We start from the raw sequence: 13,931 nt of genomic DNA on the forward strand, positions 1-13,931 counted from the left end.
ACCTCTCTCTTCACAAGAAAGTTACCTTAAAAATACAAAAATGTCACATTAGCGTAGTGGGATATATTAGATATAAATGAATCTAACAGTTAATTCTTATTAAGATAAATTTCGATGGCCTAGTTAGCATTCTCTATGGTATAATTTATGAGGCTGCAAACTTTAACATCATTCGCTTACATGTTATCAGAAAGTAAAAAACCAGAGGTGGAAAAAAATGCAGATATGACAAGCTGTGTAACATTGACCAATTACTTTATTGCATTAAGTTGAGCTATAGAACAAGTAACATTTATATATAAACATTAAAATACCAAAAGAAAACAATACATCTACATCAACAGCTCTAAACGTCGATGCAAACCTAAGAAGTTTGAGAGAATGGAAAACTGAAACCCAGTGAGATAAGATTCTTTTCAACTCATGATTCTGTCGAAAACATTATATATACGGAACACTTTTGCAGTAAGCCCATGCATTAGATCCTTCAAGTGAGCATTTAGCCTAGATATATCAATATTGTAAATAGATCTTGTCCTATCTTCTTTCCTATAAGATTAGGAGCGAATGATTAGGGAAGAGATAGAAGAGATTCAAAACAAAAGGAAAAATGTGATTTATATGAGAGAGATACCAGCACAGAAACCCTTAATTGCCTTGTACACAAGCTCTTCAATCTCTACGATGTTAAAGTATCTTATTGAATCTTTACCTAGAAAGTCAAATTGCAAAGTTGATTACAATTCATATACTCAGAATTCTAGTCATATTTATTCTAGTCATATTGAGTGAAAATATGGCAAATAGATGTAGAAAATCAATACCTAAATCTGTTTTGGAGGCATACATGTAACATTATCAACCTTCAGCGTACAACAACCAATAATATCAGTGTCATCGTCGTCCTTAAAATTGTTTAAAATAATAACCAGAAATAAGTTATGTTGGCATATTCCAAGTAAGCTCAAAGCCAAAAAAGTAATTTATAAAGCGTACAACAACCAATAGTATCAATGTCATCGTCGTCCTTAAAATTGATTAAAATAATAACCAGGAATAAGTTATGTTGGCATATTCCAGAGAGGGGAAAATCTGGTATTCACATTACACAGATCATTAAAGGCTCAGTAACAAATCATGAAGATAATTAGTTACCTGAAGGCATGGCAAACGACCAAAATGAAGTGCCTCTGTTCCTCTCCAGAACTCTTCATTCTCAACAGATAGCAACGCAAGATCGCATTCAACACCCCTAGCTAGAACCTGTAAATCACTTTATCAGTTTGACTTCTTATGAAGTCAAGTTTTAAAAAATTAAATAAAATAATCAAATACCTTGCTCAAAAAAAATACAGCACGTGGTAACTTTTAATGTTGATCTCAAAAGAGTAATATTGAAAATTGGAAAATAATTACGATTATGGTTCTTTTAAGAGTTCCCAAGTCCCAATAGTGGAGCTTCCAATAATCCAGTCCCACCAGTACAGTGGAATATAGTTGGAAAGATAAGTTGGTTTGCAAAGAAAATGAACAGGAGACTGACTCAGGAATCCAAGACTTCAAAACTCATAAGCACAAATCTTTTTTTAGATAATTCAGATTCACAATAAACTGGTAGTTACCTTGCTTCAAGAGAATTGCAATGTTCATTGTATAAAAATTTTGATTGCGCACTCAAGAAAAAAGTGATAATTTGAAAAACCTTGAAAGCTGCATTGCTATAGGAGATTTACCTTGCCAAGATACTTTTTGTCATCTCCCCTTCTATCTACTTTGACCTGCACGAGAAGCGGCATTAGCTTAACAAAATAACTTGCATACCTCATCCATAGAAAAATTAATGGTAAATCGATATCAGCACTTTATAAAAAAATTAGTTCATCCTCAACTGCTAGTAGCTCAAAACTTTAAATCAAAATAGTAACAGAAAAAAGAGTGACAAACCAAAGCAAAATAAAAAACATGAAAAGATAAAGTTGTCCAGTAGAATAATCACCTGGTGTCATGCTCAACGCAATGCGCATTTGTCAAGAGTTTACCATCCCCAATCATAAAAGCACTGTGAAAGGACATGTCTTGTAAGATACACAAAGAGCCTCTAAGTTCAAGATGTGTGAAAATTGTAATCTTCAAAATGAGTGGCCTCATCCAAAAGATATGCATAAAGTTCAAAACATATAAGGAATGAATATCTGTCATAAGATAAACATGTCATAAGATAAACACAGGTACCAAAAAACAACTAATGTGATCACAAAAGTTCTAGCTTTTTGTTGGCTGCCTGGGAAATCTGGAAGCATCAGAATGATTGTGTTCGAAGGGCAACGACCTGGTGTTCATACTGTTTTGCAGGTTGTGGCCAATGAATGTACCCTTTGGTGTGCTGTGGGTGCCTCTGCTCTTCAGGAGCTCCTCACTCTCCAACCCGCTCTTAGGGAATAATTTGGGTCGCTGATAGCTGTGTGGCCTGTGTAGGTGTGTGTTTATGTAAAGTGGCTGTTTTGGGGGCTGTTGATGGGCATGCACATTTCTGGCCTTCTTTGTACCCGGTGCTAACTCTTCAGTCGCTCCATTTCTGTTTGTCTCATTTCTTAATGAATTGACTCACAGATCTTCTGTGACGTTCTAAAACAAAAGTCCTAGCTTGTTGAGGACTAAAGCAGGATGCCTATCAGAATGAAACAAACATCATTATGTTTACAGCAGTAAGCCATAGTCTCAGGTAGTCTAATCAGTACAAGAAAGGAAATGCTGCAGTTTAATCTCTACAAAATTATAAAATCGCTAAATGCATCATGTTAATATGGAGAAGTAAGAAAGTAGTACAAATATGACAAAGCAGTACAAGTAGAGCACTGTGCTTGACATAATATACTGAAAAGGAAGTTGCAATACAAATATGACAAAGCAGTACATACTACATAGTGCACACATAAATATATCTTGACAAAGCAGTACATACTACATAGTTCCAGAGAACATTTTTTGCAGAAACACATGATCCACTCAAAATAATCATATATGATGTAGTCCATAACAGCAGCCAAATCAGTGAATATGAAGGTAGGTGTACTTATAGTATTGAACATTATAACCATCAGATACGCATAATAAGTAGATGTAAAATATCAGTGCCTTCACAACATTGCGGTAGGGTCAGCCGGTCAGGTGTGCAACAAAATATATGAACTAAGATAAATAACTGGGGAAATTATGGTGAGTTGGACCTCGTGACACATGTGGATCACTGGTGTTTACTACCTTTGAACCTTCAACTCTGACAGCAAACATACATATGGAATAATATTTATCGAGGAAAAACATATGTCTATTTAGAATTTTAGATATACAAACTTTGCAGCAACTCTTAGATAGCAATATTAATGGTTGAAGCATACATAGTGACTGCAACACAACTAATGTGTATGATTTCACGAACAACATAATTGCCCATATGAATGCAAACAAAAAATTATTGAGATGTTTCCTCAGTTGCATTTATTTTGTTACCTGAACAATATCAGCATATCAAGCAAGTCCCCATGATGCTTCCTTCACTGTAGGGAAATAATGGCACTATCCCAAAGTATGAGTACATGTTTGCCTCATCCAGAAACAATGACACTATCCTGAAACAATGGCAGTATGGCACTATCCCAAAGTCTGTCCTTATGATCTCCATATAACAAGGAAAGAAAACAAATGTTGTCATGAAGAGAAAATAAAATTTCTAGTTACCTCCTGTTTCTAGATATCATTTCTCTTTAAGGTTTTGTTTCAAGATGAAATATTATATAGAGATCGCTAAGATATCTGAAATACCATGAGGAAATGGTAGCAATTTAGTAGCAGAGAAGTGACTATTTAAGCAGTCAGAAGAATAGGAAGATCAAGAACACAATTTTTATTTCCTAAGCAAAGTTGCAAAGTTAAGAGTGGAACAGAGCACTTGTTACACATACACATGCAAAATATTATCAAGTTCTCTCACAGTATCCCTTCTTTCATATTTAATCATGAGGCTGGAATTATGTTCGAGCTTGATCATTATGCTGTTCCAGAAAATATGGACCAAGAAAATATAACAGTGTGCATTTCTCTTTTATTTGAGCTTTCAGGTTTACCTGATGACACAAATGGCTTCCCTAAAACTGCTGTTGCACAATTCTCAAATCCTTCATAAAAAAGCAAAATGGAAGCAGGTTCCCTAATGCAAGCCATGACGAGCTACTTCTTTGACGACACAAAAAATTCTTGACTGAACCAACTCAAATGAAGAGCACTCTCATGAGGAGAATATAAGTCTTTGAGGAAGACGATGCAGCTGACTGCTACCTCAAGAAATTCCACAACCACTTGTTCTATCAGATCCATAATTCCCTTCAGGTAAATCCTTCAATCTGAAAACAATTCAAAAACTTTTGTTAAACAGAGCTCTTGCTTGATTATAAAGCTGAGAAATAGAACTTCAGATATAAATCAATTATGAGTATATGGCCAAATACATAGGCACGAGAATGTGTAGACATCTTAGAAGGAGATGCCAGGTTCACGGAAGAAGCAAAGATATATACATGGTTGAAAAAGATGCCATGCCTACGCATGCTCGTGCTGAAGGCGAAGAATGGGGGGCGTGTACTTGGAAGAAGATCGGAAAGCAGAAATTAAAGCAGCTCGTCGTCCCAAGCAGCACAAATTGGAGCGCTGGCCAGGAAGAACGTCCCGACGGTAGCGAGGAGTAGCGACGCCCACAACAACACAACGCGCGGTGGTGCGCCTGGGCCTGGGCAACGTGGTCCAGATTGGGGAAGGGGTCTATGGAGAGAATGGTGGCGATGGGGAGCGCGGTGTAGGGGACACCGCTGACGAGGCCGTAGGGGCGTGTGGAGGAGCGAGACGACAACGGAGAGCAGGTGTCCATCCTCAGCTGAGCAACAGCGGCACTGCAACACCTGCCTCTTCCATCCTCCCACCAAACTCGACCTCTTTGAGGCCTTCTGCCTTGCCTCAGTTACTTCCTCGTGAACTTCCCTGCAGATGTACCACATCGCACAAGTCAATCAAAAGGTCACAACACGTCATTGTACAAAATCCAAAGCGACCACATTATATCGCCACGAGAAATCAAGGTGTTAAAGTCGAGAAGTTCAATAATATATTACAAAGAGAGGAAAATGTGCTGAAGCCAAGAAGTTCAGTGATATATTGATATCACTACTGGGCTATTGGCAATGATGTTCACTGATCTCACCATGTCATGAATATTGTCCGAAACTGATATCAAGCAAGTATCAAACAATAGGTATCATGGATTTTTTTACTTGAGATCTCAAATCAGGTACCTAATAAATTAATGAAGTGTCTGAACATAAAAGATAGTATGTCAAGGGCATAAATTCGATGGCCCTTAATCCAAGCAGTGCACTTATGCCGATTCCCAGCAGCTACACCGCAAGGACAGGAATAGATAAGGAGATAGTCTAGATCCACTTATTTGTCATTTCTTGATTAACCAGAATTCCATCCTCACATGGATGGGTAACTTGTCTTTTAAGAGACCATTCTCTAAAATCAAGGAATCAACTCAATCTAACCTTATCTTTAAATAACAAATTTAATCCTAAGAACACCATGAACAGTACCTCACAACATGAAAAATATGCTGGTCCTGGCATAGCCTAGGACTGCTCCGTTTCATGTGCCTACTGGTATACAATAACCCAACACCTAAAATTTCAATATCTTATATTGAAAGCTCAATTCATATTCATCGTGATGTCTGCCTATGCACTAAATGCTCAGATGCTATGAATATAGTACCATTTTTGTTTCATTCTTCATCTGTCGATGAGAAATCTAAATTACTCCGATTTCTATATCTATAGAATAATTAAGGGAAAAAGTGCTTCATGCAATATAACTTCATAAGAGTGTCAGTGCAGATACTGCACATAGAAAACAGTACCTCACAAAGCGCTTGTGTTCATCTCTGTCGATTGTAGTGCCTGCTTGGCCAAGGCCCAACGGTTTGGCATTAGGCATAGAATCTTCATGATCGTTTACTGGTTCCGCACCATCAGTGGCTCTATGGCTACACTCTGGTATCTGAGGCTCATAGACACGATCGAAACCTTTTTGGAAGAAATCCACATAGTATTTCTCCTTGTCTTCTTCATCAGGTACCTTGCCTCTAGATAACTTTTCATACAACTCTGCTTTCTTTTCCAGAGCAGCATAGCTTGCAGAACCGTCTTTCACGGCTTTAAGCTCCAGCTTATCCCTGTGCCCAAAGTGCAATGACAGAGGAGGCATTTAGTTTTGGTCAATACTCACAACTCAAAAGCATGAAAAAAGGACTTATGGCTATGTGAGGCTGAAAGCACAAGACAGTTGCATTGAAATCATGGCAACTCGAAATTTTGTATGAAGAGTAAAAAACAACATGACTCATGTTGAATGGAAATGCAGTAACAAGGGTGAGTTCCCATCCTGTAGGATCAAACCCCTTATCTTGAAATGCAGTGTTACCAGTTGTGGAAGCCCCATCTGATGAAGATGCAAAAAAGAACCAACTGGTTAACCAAAGATACTTGACAGGTACTCCACATGTGCTAGGAATTCAGTGGTAACAGACTACCTGTTGGAACAATAGCCAAGGCAAGAGCATTGCTTTCCTCTATAGCTGATACAGCAGGATTTGGATCATTTAAGCCCTATGAGCAAACAAAACTTCAGAGTTCAGATTGTAGAAACAAGCACATAAGGTTTAGACCATAATATTAACATGTTAGTTTACCCACCAGTAAGTCACCAGTATCGGCCACCTCGGTCTTGGGAGGTGAAACAACTTCAGTAACATGTGGTACCAGAACAGGCTCTTCAACTGGTGCATTTTCCTCTTCAACAGAAGCAAGCTCAGGAATGTCCTCCGATTCTTCAGGTTTGTATGTAAGAAGAAGCCTCTTAGGAAGTTCCTAATGAAAAAGTGACCTTATTCCAGTACTCAGAAGAATACCTAATGCGAGAAATAAACCATAATACCTCAAGGTAGTTAACACAAGGCTGAGTGTGAAATTTAAGTTTAGTAATAGAAGCAAATGCAAAAATTAGTTGTGTAAACCAATAATTGTGTAAAAGGAAGTTATGTTGTTTTAAAGACATGTGGTATCTCAAAAATGAAAACTGTTATAACTGGTGAAGAAATTATGAAGGTTAAAGCTATGTGTGCTTGAATTGATATATCTTCACATCAACAGTCTCATCACAGAAAACAGGAAATATAAGGAAGTTTGACTTTTACTGTCTACTTTTCTACAAACTTGATCGAACTTAAGGAAGTTTGACTTGTCCCAAACCCACAATTGCATTCTTTTTGGATGGAGGGAGTAGTCATGATCACCAAACAATAAGATAGAAACTCCTCACCTGACTTCCTTTTAAGAATGGGAGCCCCATTCTCTACATGACTGATTGCATTAACTTCCCAGTAGATAAATACAAAGGAATTGTCTGCAAAAGCAACATACAACTTGAATAGAAGATTTGAAACATCAATCACAACATAGCAGTAATAAAATGCCACAGAAACATTATGATAAACTGAACACAGAGAACAATAGTAGCACACAGTGCGTAATGAATACCTACCCCAGTAAACCCAGTATGAATGAATCAGAATTATTCATAGGATATTACCGTCATGAGGAGGTGATGATAATGATATAATGTCGCCATGATTAAGCTTGACCGGGGATGAATTTTTCTTGGCCTTTTCCAGTTGATGAATGTGCCATTTGAGCTACATCAGAGATTAGTTCAACAAATGTAGGAAAAGAAAACAGAACTGACAGATAGAGGAAGATTCAGAAGAAGAAAAAACACCTTGTGTCCTTGAGGAAAACAGGCACAGGCTCGTGGCGGTTCAGCTCCCCTAAGACAGTGTCCCTGTATATCTTGCAATGCATCCCGCTGATCAGCTGGGCCGCCACACGTCTTGCAATGCGTTGCAACGGAATCAATATGAATACATTGATATACAATGTCTCACAATCTAGCATAAGTAGGAATAATTGTATAAAGCAGCTGCCGCTATTAAACAAAGATGGGATCGATAATAATACATGTTGCAAAGACCATCCCTTTCATCAGTTCTAGGCTATCAGGCTTGTCATTGCGTTTCCTCGGTCCATGCGTTAATCCTGCAAAAGTAGAAGTCCACTTATTCATAGCTCATGAGAGATGAACTGAATGGAATCACTGGTAAGGAATACAAGATATCTGGGGATCACCTTTCATCGAATGCTTAAACCAGATCTTCAACTCAGTTTTAATACAACAAACTTGGAGTTGGAGAAATGAAACTGTCCAATACAGCAATCGATTTGTCTTTGGATTGAATTCCTCAACCATAACTTTGGGACAACAACTGAATTATCTACAAGGTAAGTAGACAGCAACACGAATCACTCGTCTTAATCCCTAATAATCGCAGCGTACCGATCGCACTAATCGCGTGTGATCCATCCACAATGGGCCCTACTAACAAATCGCTCGCGCTCATCAACCCTGATATCCGAACACCATGTCACAAAATTCGAAGCTCAAAGCAACAAAAAGGCGCAGAATCTTACCCAATCGCGTTCATGGAGTTCGTCTCGATCCGAATCGTGGTGCCTCCTGTCTTGATCATGCTCACGGCCGCCGCGGCCGTAGTCCCGGTCTCGGCTCTCCCATCCCAGCGGCGGTCGCGGTCGTCCCTCATCGGAGCAGGAGGGGCCGCATCAGCATCCCGCTCGAGCTCGAGGCGGAGGTTGCGGGCATGGTCGGGGTCGTCGGGGCGGGCGAGCCCGGGGAATTTGGCCGACTCCGCGCCAGCAGGGCCCTCGACGATGGTGGCAGAGCTAGGGTTGGAAGCAGTAGGCTGGAGGATGGCGTGGATGATGGTGAGGAGCGTACGGACGAAGTAGTCGGGGAAGTCGGCGCCCTTCTCCTTGAGCTTGGCGTCGAACTCGAGGACGGTTGTGGAGTCGCGGCCGAGCTCGGTGATGAACTCGGTCAGCACCTTGTCGCCGATGTCGATGTGGGTTTCGAGCTCGGAGCAAGGATTCTTGCCTTCTTCGACGGCGATAGCTTCATCGTGCTGGTGGCCATGGCTCTTCCATCCGTCCTCGCCGCGTGGTGTAGTGCAGGTCGTGCGTGCGTAAGTGGCGGAGCGGTTGAGGTTGTGCTCGTGGGGAGGAGGTCGAGGAGTGCGGCGCGCCGTCGTGGAAGGGAGGCCATCGCCCACACCGAGGATGGCAGGCGCGCTGGGCTGCACAATGGGCCGCACGAAACACTGGGCCGCACGAACACTGGGCTGTATAAACCGCGGCGCTGCTATGGGGTTTTTTTATTAGTGCCATACCGCCCACGGAGAGTATCGAAACGTGGCTTATAAACGTTAGTGTATGTTGTCTATTGCTCAGACTAAAAGCATTAGTGTTGTCTGTTATTCAGATTTTTTGGCGGCGCGAGGCTGTCCGTTCGATGGCAGAACGGGTCGGTGGCAGAACAGGTCAAAGGCAGAACGGTCAAAGGCAGACTACTATTGCTTACTTAATAAGTAGTAGAGATTACTTCGTTTTTTTATTTATCGTGTTTTAGTTTAAAAATAAGTTAATAGACGACAAATATTCGAGAACGAAATGAGTACTATAAAAAAGTTTTTTTTTAATAAGCTATAATACGGGGCGTGGTTGCAGTAGTAACAAAAAAAAGTTGGTTGTTCGATGATTCGTTGTATTGTTTATGTGCTCCCTTGATTTCCCAGGTCATGGTTTACTCTTGCACAAGATCCTGATGAACATCGTGTGAAAATCATGCGGTTGTGTTCGGGTATTTGATTATACACTTCATTCAGACAAAAAAACACACACGGACGCACACCTTCCTTCTGGATAAAGAAACAGAGACCGGGAGTGAAGTGTACAGCTCCCCATATTCTCTTGTCCTGCGATCCACTGGCGTTTTTTTCTGCAAGAAAGTCCCATGAAGATCTTCTTGACGCAAAAAGATAGTAGTATCTCCTTACACTAATAATAGGATACGGGTTTTATGCCAAATTATATTCTCATTAAAGCATGTGGAGGAGAGACTGGAAGGCAGTGAAGTACCACTTGTGCAATGCAAACAGAAGTGTTTCTGGTTTCCTCTTCTTTGAATCCCCCTTAGGCCTTATTCGTTTAAGCTATTCCCGGCGGGGTTCGGACCGATTTCCCCCTGGATCAACCCGGTCTGGAAAGATGTCGGCCCACAACAAAACAATTGTTCGTTTAACCCCGCCCGGGCGTCGACCCCAGTCCACCCCAGCTAATCTCAGCCCAACCCTCACCGGGAAATCTCCCTCGTCTCCTGGTAGTGGAACGAAACCACGACAAGCGAGCGTGTGATCCCTACGACACAGCCGCGCAACGGCGCGAGGTGGCGGCGGCTACACGGTCGATGGAGGCGGCTACGACATAGATCCGTGCAATCGAACGAAACCACGACACGTGAGCGCTACGACGCAGAGACGTGCGACGGCGTGAGGTGGCGGCGGCAGCTACGACGGTCCAGGGAGGCGGCTACGACACGGATCCGTGCAATCCCTTTGGTGCCTGTTTCTCGCTGGTACTCACATCCTCCTCTAACTCCTTTCTTTCTACCACGCACTAGAAATCTTGGTGCTAGGGTTCTTAAGTCGATGCAGAAATCTATTTTTTGGGCGTTAAGTTCTCGGTTCGTTGTGTTCTTGGGTTCTTGAGTCGATGCGGAAATCTTGCCACGCCGACAAGTCTGGTCTGCCACTTCCTGCTGCAGGACCACATCGTCTGGACTCGCAGCGGCAGAGTCGGCTGGATGACCTCCGTTTGCTGAATATCAAGCTTGGCTGGATGGCCTTCATTTCCAGTATTTGATACTAAACATAAACAAGCTTATGTTTCCAGCTTATGAGCTGACCTCCGTTAGCTAGATGGCCTACGTTTAAAATACTGAACATAAACAACCTTATGAGCTGGCCTCCACTTGATAATAATTGCCAATGAGTAGGCTGAATGGCCTCCGTTTGCCTTGAAGCTTGTTTATGTTCATTATCAAATTCGTATGCAATTCTTATTTGATTTCATTACTATGTTCAGTATCACGAGCTTGCTTATGTTTCCTGTATTTGATGCTTTTATGGATGGTGTAGGTGTAGCCAGCCAAGCCAGTACCAGTCACCTGTTTAAAACCAGTTGTATAGTTTTAAATAAACAGACAACATGTTTTAAATAAACATACAATCTGTTGTATCAGCCAAGCCAGTATCAGTATTTGATGCACTGAGAGCAGTAACTGAATTTAGAGGTTACTGCTTTCAGCCTAAACGAACCTCCATTGATCCCATAGCAGACTACGTAGCCATCTAAATTCAGTCACCTATTATGGCATGGCAAATGAGCTACACTTAGTTCATTCCATAGCACGACAGCACTACCATTACAATACTTTATATGTTTCCTCTTTTGTTTATTATTATTGGGCTCTCATTTATTCTCCCAGATTTCGTTTATTCTATTAGATGTATCTAATAAATAACAAAAAATGTTTAATGTTTCGATTCAGAGTACATATCTTTACTTGTACTTGTCTAGATGTATTTCTAACAAAAACCTATTATATTTCTAGATTATCCCTGCACCAGTTCGAGTTGGAGAAGACGAACTTCCACTGTCTTGGGACTCTATACTCTCTCTTTTAGGTACTTGTTATATCCTAAATGTTCTCTATTATATCATGTTCTGTTTTTGTTGGTATTTATTTTCTCTTATGAATTTCTTTTTAGTTACCAATTGATGTGGCACTAAGAGATCACCTTAGAAAGAGAAGAGATGAGGATGATGATGATATGATACTGTTTTCCCCTATGCTACATATATTGGGCTCTAGTTCAAACATAGCAACGGAAAAGAAGCGAAGGCATACATCAAAGTTAAGTGGTGAAGAACATGTTCAGGAGTTGCTTTAAGGTCATTTGAACAACTGTCGGGTAGCGTTCAAGATGGAGCCTGAAATTTTCAAATCGTTGGCAAGTTTTTTTTGCTCTACATTGAGTCATGTGGTATATACTAAATTGTAAAGTTGGTTCTACCATGAGGTACTTGTTTTAGTCATTATGTTCATTGTTTTTAAACCAATAAATTGAATATTCTCCTTGTTTAAATAGCTTATAGTTGCTTATATGTATTTACAATGGCATTTTTCTTTTTATGATAGTTCCCGACTTCCAAGTGTCTAGTCATGCATGAAGCAGCTCCAATCTTTAGAGAAAGAATGTCTTCTCAATGGTTTTTATGTACTTGTTCTGTCAAAGAGTGAATCATTATCTGAATCTATGATGTCGTCATGTTCAGTACACTGGCGATGTAGTATTTTGCAACTTATTAGTGTTAACAGACCATGAGATTATTGTGCTGGTTGTTTGAAAAGGCATTGCACATGACCATGAGATTATATGTGGTAGTTGTAGTCCTAATAGACACCTAAAATTGCACTATACAAACGGTTGGTTCCAACCAGCAAGCTTCCACGACAAATCTACTAGCTATTTAGGAGGCATTTATGATGATACGGTCGTACCTCACATTTGACTCTTTGGTCTCTGTAGAGAAAAGAAGGGACAACTGGGGCTAAAGATACCAAAACGCTCGATGAAGCTGAAGGTGCAATCTTGGTTTAGTTAGTGCCGCTTGTTTAAAGTATTTTCTCTATCACTGGATTAACCGAACAACATTTTAGTGCCAGGGATTATAATCCGAAGGGGATTATACCCCAAGGGGTTTAAGTGACATAAGGGGATTAACTCAATCCCTCTCTGGAACAAATTCCTCGCTGGATTGTTTCCCGGTGAACCGAACATGGCCTTAGGGTTGTTGTGGCGGTTGCTTCTTGTGACTTGTTGCTAGCGATTGGAGTGAGCTGTGATCACACTTAGAGCTTTTGTGTGTTTATATATTATGGTCGAAACTTGCCTGCGTGCATGTACGTGTGTGTGTCACCATTTCGTGCTATCAGACGTACGACATGGAAATGTGGTTGACTATTATATATGGTACACTAGTAGGTTACATATACGTTGCGACGGCTCATAATAATACTCACGTAAATTATCCACCAAAAAGATTTTAAAATTTTTTATTGATTATCTCCACTCTTCACATAATATTTTTTATGAACGCACGGGTACCATAGACATCAAATCAGAGACCATCATCCCTTGCCTCCCTCACTTCCAAGGTTTCGTAGAGCAGGAGGGGAAGGGAAGATGCGGGCATACTTGTTTGTTGCCGGAGAAGGACATGACGAAGACCTAGGCATCTGGAGGCGACATAGGTAGTATACCGCTAGATATATAGGAAGAGAGCACGCAAGCGGAGAAAGAAGCTCAGCCGGAGCAGCTCCAAACCAAGAGGCACCCGCACCAGACGTCAGTCCGAGAAGGGCGAGAGAATGCGAGTGCCTTCCCAGCCTTGGACCCACCGAAGCGACACGACACCATCACCAACTCCAAAGCATATGACGACTGCTGCCACGCTACGAGCCTTACTTGTCCAATATCTCAGACCTAGACTCCTCATCGCCAAGATAGCCTAAGCGTGGCAGGCGCCACCATGTCCTCCTCGACGGCACGCACGGAAAAAGGTCAGGAGCATGACCGACTCGCCCCGTACCCGCGTCGATGAGCGTCGGTCGGCTCACGGCTGCGAACATGGGCGGGGGCAGCAGGTTGGGGAGGAAGAATAGGGCCAGGAAGACGAACAGGACTCCGACGACGGTGAAAACGATGGTGGGCGCATGATGTGAAACGTCCTCGTGGACGTGCAATAGCCACTGCGCGAGTCGGTGTCGGGGCTGGTGTTAGACGAATACGGGAA

At 41.3% G+C, this 13,931-nt stretch overlaps 3 long non-coding RNA genes across 3 annotated transcripts; 1 reads left to right on the forward strand and 2 right to left on the reverse strand.

Annotated features, from left to right (window-relative positions):
* Positions 1-4,991: 4,991 nt before the first annotated feature.
* LOC111590111 (uncharacterized) lies at positions 4,992-6,141 on the reverse strand. Its single transcript, XR_002749194.1, has 2 exons — positions 5,966-6,141; positions 4,992-5,031 (listed from the first exon to the last, which is right to left on the reverse strand). It is a non-coding gene; the product is annotated as an uncharacterized lncRNA (long non-coding RNA).
* Positions 6,142-6,463: 322 nt separating this feature from the next.
* On the reverse strand, positions 6,464-7,278 carry LOC103637925 (uncharacterized). Its single transcript, XR_558467.3, has 3 exons — positions 6,801-7,278; positions 6,638-6,713; positions 6,464-6,546 (listed from the first exon to the last, which is right to left on the reverse strand). It is a non-coding gene; the product is annotated as an uncharacterized lncRNA (long non-coding RNA).
* Positions 7,279-10,286: 3,008 nt separating this feature from the next.
* On the forward strand, positions 10,287-12,270 carry LOC103637927 (uncharacterized). The gene is made up of 3 exons (XR_558469.2): positions 10,287-10,647; positions 11,686-11,758; positions 11,843-12,270. It is a non-coding gene; the product is annotated as an uncharacterized lncRNA (long non-coding RNA).
* Positions 12,271-13,931: the final 1,661 nt, after the last annotated feature.

Source organism: Zea mays, chromosome 9 (assembly GCF_902167145.1).
Source record: "Zea mays cultivar B73 chromosome 9, Zm-B73-REFERENCE-NAM-5.0, whole genome shotgun sequence".
In the NCBI taxonomy this organism is placed as follows: domain Eukaryota; kingdom Viridiplantae; phylum Streptophyta; class Magnoliopsida; order Poales; family Poaceae; genus Zea; species Zea mays.